Below are 8,344 nucleotides of genomic sequence, written 5' to 3'. Positions count from 1 at the left end.
AGATAAGGTTCCTCTGCGGAGAACACTCCCTTTGTCTCTTACCTGTCTCCACTGCACTCTGAGATTCACATCTGTTTTAGTTTGCGAGTGTGGCCGTTTCTGTTCCGATGCTAGTTAATTATCCCTGTGTTGTCTTGACAGCCAGTTAGCTGACCAACTCCAGCATCGGGGCTTAAACCAAAGGTTCTAACACTTGAACATGCATCAGAGTCGCCTTCCAGATTTGTTCAACCCCTCACTGCTGGGCCCCACGTCCAGTAGCTTCATGGAGGGGTGGAGGAGCTGCATTTCTAACCTATTCTAGGTAATCCTGATAGCGATTAGGCTACACGTTGAGACTCACTGGCTTAAGGTGGCACTTACATAACAGCAAACTGATTATACTGAAGTATTTTAAAGTAAATTACAGACATTACAATACACATAAAACCTGACAACTGCCTCTTCCCAGGAGCTCAAACTTCTTCTTTTCCTTTGCTGCCCACCTCTGATCTGTCCAAGTTTTCTCTGTTTTAGCTTCAATATAGACCCCAAATCTGTCCTTTTCTCCTGCACCATCCTAGCCCAAGCTCACATCCCCTCTCCCCTGGAATATTGCCACCACTTTCTCCCTGGTGTCCTCTACCACTCCTGCCCCACCCCCGTCCGCAATTGCCTGAGTAATCTTTGAAAAACTGCAAGTCAGATCAAGTCGCTCTGATGAAGACACATCCAGTGGCTACTGCTGTTAGAATAAATTGCAAACTTCTTTTTACAACTGACAAGAACCTGCATGCCCCAGCCCCTGCCTCCTTTCCTGGCATTTTTGTTTACTTCTTCTGCTTTGCTCATCACACCCCAGGTGCATGGCGCCCTCCCGGTCCTGCACACACCAAGCGCTTGTGATTGGTTGGACGGCCACCCCTCCCCAACCCCGTGCTTGACAAAAGGCTACCTTCTCCATCCACCTACCTAAAGAATGAGGGCAGTGATGGCCAAGGTGTGCTGTTCGGTGAAAAAAGTAAGCTGAGGAAGTGTGTATTGCATGTATGTTACCATTTAAGGCAGAGGAACAGAGTATATGCACCTCTTTGCTTGAACATGATTAGAATTCCTCTGAAAGAATATACAATAAAGTAGGAACCCTGATTGCCTCTAGGAAGGGAAACGAGGCATCTGGGGGAGAGCAGAAGGAACACGATTTTCACCCTAAGCCTTCTGTACCATTGGAATTTTGAACCTCCTCAATGTACTATCTAGTCCAAGTAAATAAACAAGTAAAAACAATCAAACCTAACTAAATAAGTTTTGTGGCTAGCCTATCATAATAAGCTATTTATTTCTTTTATAGCACTAATTGCAATCTGTAATTATCTTGCATGTGTATTTCTTTTATATGCTAGATTACAGACTCCTTGAGAACAGGCAGTGTGGCTGTCTGTGGCTCACCATTCTATTCCCAGGAGTACCTGGTAAGTGGTAGAAACTCGATAAATATTTGTTGAACGTGTGCATCTTGTGCAAAGGGGGACCAGATGGGGAGAAATATGTAATAAAATCACCTGGGGATTCAGAACCTGCATATACTTGAACCTCACACTTGCTGGAAAGCGACCTCCGGGGGTTCGTTACTGTCTAATGCATTTTGAATGCGCAAGCATCCTCTGTAACTCCCGTGCCGTGCCATGTAGTTGTGGCTGCTTGAACATGTCAGCAAAATAACGCTGAAATTATGTTAGCTGTGTTAGGCCACAGCTATTCTGCCTCCAAATGGGCAGAGTGAATTAAACTTGGCTTCAGTCCTTCCTGTTCTAGCTTTATGATTTTTGCCATATCCTTGTACCACCTATATTATTTATTTAGTTAGTATGTACATTTTCTGTCAAAAGGAAATGTCATATCACCATGTAAGCAGAAAACCTGTATCCCTTGTCGTAAGTGGAAAGTACAGTAAAAATAAAGACAGTGACACAATACAATGTGATGACATTTTGGCTAGATACACTTGCCTGCTAGAAGCTTTAGAATTTCGGACGATTTGTCCTTTGTTCAAAAAGGAAACTGTACTACACTGAGACGTCCCACTAAAGGCAGAAGAATTGGAAGATGATTGAAAAGGGGGTGATGTTCTCGCAGTGCTATTTAGTGTTGTCTGAATATTTTACCAAAAACGTCTTACCTGCCTATGGGGAGACATTGCGTTCAAACAGTTCATTTCACAAGTAGGGAAACTGGGGCCCAGGATGGGGAATAGAATTTCCCCAGGACACTCATTTGGGAATTTATCAAGTTGTCTGGATGGTAAGCTTTGATAAGAGGAGCTGCTTCTGTACGTGCCGGGGACGGGGTCTAACACATGCTGTCACTCAAGAAATGTGACCTAACATGATTGCTAACATTTCTCTTGTGTAGTCATCATTTGTTCTATGTGACTTACCTCTCTGGGGCAAATGACATTTGATTTTTTTTTTTTTTGTCTTTAACTGAGCTTTTGAGGGCAGGGACTATATCTCATCGCATGTTTTTTATTTTATTTTAATTTTTATTATTAATTAATTAATTAATTAATTATTTAAAATTCCTTTTATTTATTTTCAGTGTGTCCTTCCAGGACCCATCAGCTCCAAGTCAAGCAGCTGTCCCAATCTAGCGGTGGAGGGCGCAGCGCACACCAGCCCCCGTGGGGATCCAACCAGCAACCCTGGTGCCACGAGCATTGTGCTCTAACCGACTGAGCTAACCAGCCACCTCATCGCATGTTTTAAACAACAGCTTTTATTGAGGTATTGCTCACATACCATACCATTCACCCATTTAAAGTGTTCAGTTCAAATAAAAAATATGTTTAAAAATTTTAAAAATATACAACTCAGTGGTGTTAGTGTATTTACAGAGTTAGGTAACCATCACTCATAATCAATGTTACAATATTTTCATCACCCCAAAAAGAAACCCTACACCTATTGGCAGTCACTCTTGATCCCTCCCTCCCCCATTTGTTGCTACTTTCTATCTTTATAGTTTTGTCTCTACGGACATTTCATATAAGTGGAATCATGCAATATGTGGCCTTTTGTGACTAGTTTCTTTCACTTAGCATAATGTTTTAAGGTTCACCCATGAAACTCGTATCAGTCCTTTTTTTTGTGTGACTGGATGATATTCCATTGATGGATACACCACATTTTGTTTATTCATTCATCACTTGATAGCATTTGGGTTGTTTCCACTTTTTGGCTGTTATGAAGAGTGCTGCTACAACCACTCCCATACAAGTGTTTGTGTGGACATATATTTTCAGTTCTCTTGGGTGTCTACCTAGGCGTGGAACTGCTGAGTCATGTGGTAACTCTAGGTTGAACCTTTGCAGGAGCTAGATTGTTTTCCAAAGTGGCAGGGCCATTTGGCAGGGTATTGTAGAACATTTTGTGTCCTGTGTTAGTTTGGAGCTTTGGGTTGCAAGATCTGAAGACTCAATGTGCTGTAGGAAAAGGTGGGCTTGTGGTAAGGATATTTGTGGGAATCTTACCTGTGGCATCATCCTTACGGAAAGCCGGCTGGCAAGAGCCAAAGAAAGGGTCATCTGTCTCACTCCCCTCCACTGTTCTGCCTTCTTGCTCCTCCTGGAATGCCCCAGGTGAATCCCCACCTCTGTTCCCTCAGCCTCTTTTGAGATATTTTGAGGGCTGTCGTCCTGTCATCCTTTGTGTGTCACCGCAAATATCATCTTCTTTCAGGAGCCTGGGTTGACATTCTAAAGTAGCCTCACCAGTCTCTATTCTTTCACCCTGTATTCTTCCTTTCATAGCATTGATCACTTTCTGATATCATTTGGGATTTACCCATCCCCCTTCCCATTCTCTCCACCCTCCAGAACTTGAGCTCCATGGGGGACAGCTATGTCTGTTCACCCTTCCACCTTTTATCCTAGAATAAGTGCCTGAGAGTATATCATCTTACTAGGTGAAAGGGACTTTACAGGTAGGATTAAGTTTAGGATTTTGAGATGGAAAAATTATCTGGAATTATCTGAGTGGGCCCAATGTAACCACAAGGGTCCTTGTAAGAGGGAACTAGGAAGGTCAGAGTGAGAGAAGATGTGACAACAGAAGCAGAAGTGGGAGTGATGTGAGGGATGGCTTTGAAGATAGAAGGAGCCCATGAGCCAAGACGTATGAAGAGCCTCTAGAAGCTGTAATGGCAAGGAAATGGCTTTCCCCTAGAGCCTCCAGAAGGAACACAGACGACCCATTCAAACGTTTGACATCCAAAGCTGTAACAATACATTTGCATTATTTTCAGCCACGACATCTGTGGCAATTTGTTATAGCAGCACGGGGAACTAAACGCAGCACTCAGCAAGTACTGAGCAAAAAAATGAGCGAATGAAGAAAGCCTCACAGGCACTCATCGAAAGGAAGTCGCACAGAGAGCTCTGCTGGCCTTCGCTCACGGTCACAGCACACCACTCGACACTAGCAAAGTCAAGCTCAGTTACTTTCTGTATTTTTGGGTCATCTTGTTTCCCTTCTTACCACCCACCAGCTTCCTTCTCCCTGTATTCTGCCTGGTTCTTGGTCAAACTTGCTTGGTCTTGATACATATATGAAATATATTGTTCTTTTCTTTTGTGTCTTCAGATTCCATTACACTGTATTCCATCTCTTCCCTGGTTTTTATCCTAACATCCTATCTGCTAAAGTTCCAGTGGTCTCATCCCACCTTTACTTGGTCCACTGATTCCTCACGCAAGGAGGATTGTTTCTGAGTGTTGTCATTTCGAATTATATAAGCGAGTGCAAGGCCTCGTTTCCTGTTCTTGCATTTACGTTTCAACCCAAGTTGGACCCTGGCTTTCTGAGACCCACAGCACCTCTCTCTTCGGGCAGTCATAATAGTATCAGTTCACACTTGCTGGGTTGGGTTTTGGTTCCATTTTTGGTTTTTGGCAGCTGGGGATTTCCCTTACTTTCTTGTGAACTCAGTTATTCATTTAAAAGAATACTTATCTTTTACCCAGAATTTTCAGATGTTATTTGCAGTGAAGGGTGGAGTGTTTCAGGTTATCTAAATCTGCTATGACCGGGAATGAATTGTCTTTCTTTTTCTTTCTCTTTTTTTCCTTTAATTTCTCACCAGCTTCACTGAGGCACCATTTACATACAGCAAAATTCACCAATGTATACAATTGTGGAACCGCAATCAAGATAAAAAATGTTTCCATTACTCCAAAAGTTCCCTCTGCTCTTACAACCTCCTCGCTCTATTCCCAGCCTCTGGCAACCACGGTTCTGTTTTTCTGTCCATATAGTGTTGCCTTTTCTAGAATTTCAGATAAATGGAATTGTACAGTATACTGTCTCTTGTGTCTTGTTTAATTTAGCATAACACTTTTGAGATTCAGCTGTATTGCAGGTGTCAGCAGTTCCAGCTGTTTTTAAAACTACCTTAAATATATATGTATTTTTTATTCCTCTTCACCTTCCCCCCCCTTTTAAAATTTTTCCATTGCAGTTGACATTCAATATTATTTTATATTAATTTCAGGTGTACAGCATAGTGGCTAGTCACTTATATAGTTTACGAAGTGATCCCCTCACCAGTGTAGTACCCGCCTGGCACCATACATAGTGATTACCATTTTATTGACTATATTCTCTATGCTTTCCTTTGCATCCCAATGACTATTTTGTAACTACTAATTTTGTATCCTTTTTTTTAAGTATCTTTTCTCTACTTCCTAGCTCTAAATATTCAGAGTTTTTGTTCTTCATATCCCATCCTAGTCCTTCCTATCTTGAGTGTCCTTTATCCCTGCAGCTTCAAATCCTTTTATTAACCAGATGATTCATTTTATAGTTTTTCACTTAAATTCACCCCAAATGGAAATCTGACAAGTCAGCCTGTTTCTCGTCTGGCCAAATTATGTTTGTGCCTAGCCGTCTCAGAAATCACTCCCCAGCTCATGCATTGGCTGCTCTTGGACCTGATACCTATATCTGATCCAGTTAACTGTGGTGTGAGCAGAAGTGGCGAGTCACATGGTACCAAAGACAGTGACTTCTGCCCTTCCTTTAGAAGGGCCTGTGGGAGGGGCAGACATCATGATTGACATGTATAGTGACTTATCCTTAAATTACTCTGCAATCCCTCTGATTGATAATAGCCAGAGGATGTTTGTTTGCTTTGTTGTTTTTGTTCTGTTTTGCTTTTTTTTTTTTTTAAGCTAGAATCTTAACTTGACATTCACCTCTGGCATAGATATTGTTTTCATGCCTCAACATATCCATTCCTCTGATGTTCCTACTCTGTAATTACTAAATAATTAGAAGAGGGCTTATCCTTTTAAATAAGCTCACTGTCATCACTTTAAAACCTAACTTCATTTAAAAAAGAAACTGTAATTCTAAGTCTGGGGTCAGCCAACTTTTATATATAACTTATACAGCCCTAAGACTCCAATGGATGGGAGGCCACGCAGTCAGGAAAACATAGCAAAGCTACTCTACATGTGCCGGTATGAAAAGATTTTTTTTCTGATAAATTAGAGAATTTAGTTGACTATTTTATCCAGATTGATTTTTTTTAATATTTACTAAAGACTAGTTCTTTAAGCTATAACATATGATAAATCCAAATGCAGTACCTCATTGTTTACTTAGCTTTTGTACTTATATTTTTCAGAGAAAAAAATACTACTGTAAGTTGTAAATAGTGAATACATAACTATTGTATGCAAATCCGTGATTGTTGGCAATATCATTTCTGAAGAACAGATAAAGTTTATTATATATGTATATAATATATATAATATATAGAAAATGAAAAGATCTCCCAGATTCCTTAAGTAATAAAAATCAGGGCAAAACAGTGTTTATAGTGTGCCATTATTTGTGCTACAACAATGTATATATATATGTGTGTTTATTTGTAAATATATCTCTTAAATAACACCTAAGAAATTATAATAGTGGTTGCCTCTGAGAGAGAACTTGGGTGGTTGAGGGACGTGACCTTGCATTACCTTGGTAGAATTTAAAAAGAAAGAAAAAACAAAGGAAGGAAGAACCGAGGAGGAAGGGATGGAAAATGTAATAAAAGCCCCCAAGTCAAGGACTAATAGCTGAAGAGTAAATAGTCCTCAAATGTGTCCCTCCGTAGAGGAAAAGATGTTAGGATTAAACTGGTTCCTCAAAGCTGCCATCTCATAAACCAATGTCTTTCCACTGCCACTGGCAGCATGCCCCACTTCTCACTTGAATTTATACTTGAGGGTGAGGGGATATTTGGTTCTCAGTTCTATAAACTAAGCTGGCAAAATGATTTGAGGTTATGAAAAAGAACGCGGAGGCCAAAAAACCACCTTCCTTGCTTCGTGTCTTTAAGCATTTGACTGTGAATCACAGTGACAAATACATTTCACATTGTGATTCAGTATTCACACTTCTATATGTACTTTAGATAAACATTTTTAAGTAACAGTACGTACTATGAGAGATCCACTTGGATATTTGGTAAAATTTCATTACAGTTTTTAAAAATAGTGGGCTAACGCCATGATGTTGACTTCTAAACCCACAATTGGGTATTGACCCACCACCTGGCAAACACAGTATTGTGTTATTGAAGCTATCACCAGTATTGCCTTTTTGTTTCTTTTAAACTTTTATTTATTTAAGTGTGTTTTTCTAGGACTCATCAGTTCCAAGTCAAGCAGTTGTTTCAATCTAGTTGTGGAGGGTGCCACTCACAGTGGCCCATGTGGGGATTGAACCATCAACCTTGTTGAGAGCACCGCACTCTAACCAACTGAGCTAAATGGCCACCCTCCGGTATTGCCTTTTGAAGACACTGATTTGGCCATCTTTAAGGATGTCCCTTCACATCTGAACCAAAAATCTCTAAAATTCTTGATTCTTCCATTTTGAGACCCTGAGCTGCCTTGATCCAAAACACTTCCATCGCTAGAGAACTTTGTCTTTTATCCCTGCTCCCCCCCCCCCCACCCGCCATCTCATTCCTCTGCTAGTGCTGGGAAGATTGAAGCTTGACATTATTGATTCATGAGATCTCCAATTTCTTCTTCCTATTTTGTGTTTACTAGTACCTGCTCACACTTTGCTTTTAAGAGAACAATTCAAGAAAATGAATTGTAACAGTAAAGAAAAGAAACAACCTGAGTGTGTACTAGTAACATCCACAGACGTGTAATAACAGTTGTTAAAAAACGCAGATAGTTTTCTGTGTACCTTATCGTAAGGTCCTTGTAGGACAATTTCCATGATACATAATTAAGAGATAAAACAAGGGGCAAACCGTTGTGGACGCAATGCTCTTGTTTGTATAAGAAGCAGCACACTTATAA

Source organism: Rhinolophus sinicus, chromosome 13 (genome assembly GCF_057876585.1).
Source record: "Rhinolophus sinicus isolate RSI-liver-muscle chromosome 13, RSI-T2T, whole genome shotgun sequence".
Lineage (NCBI taxonomy): Eukaryota > Metazoa > Chordata > Mammalia > Chiroptera > Rhinolophidae > Rhinolophus > Rhinolophus sinicus.
The sequence above is the reverse complement of the archived record's forward strand: the minus strand, read 5'-3'. Positions refer to the sequence as shown.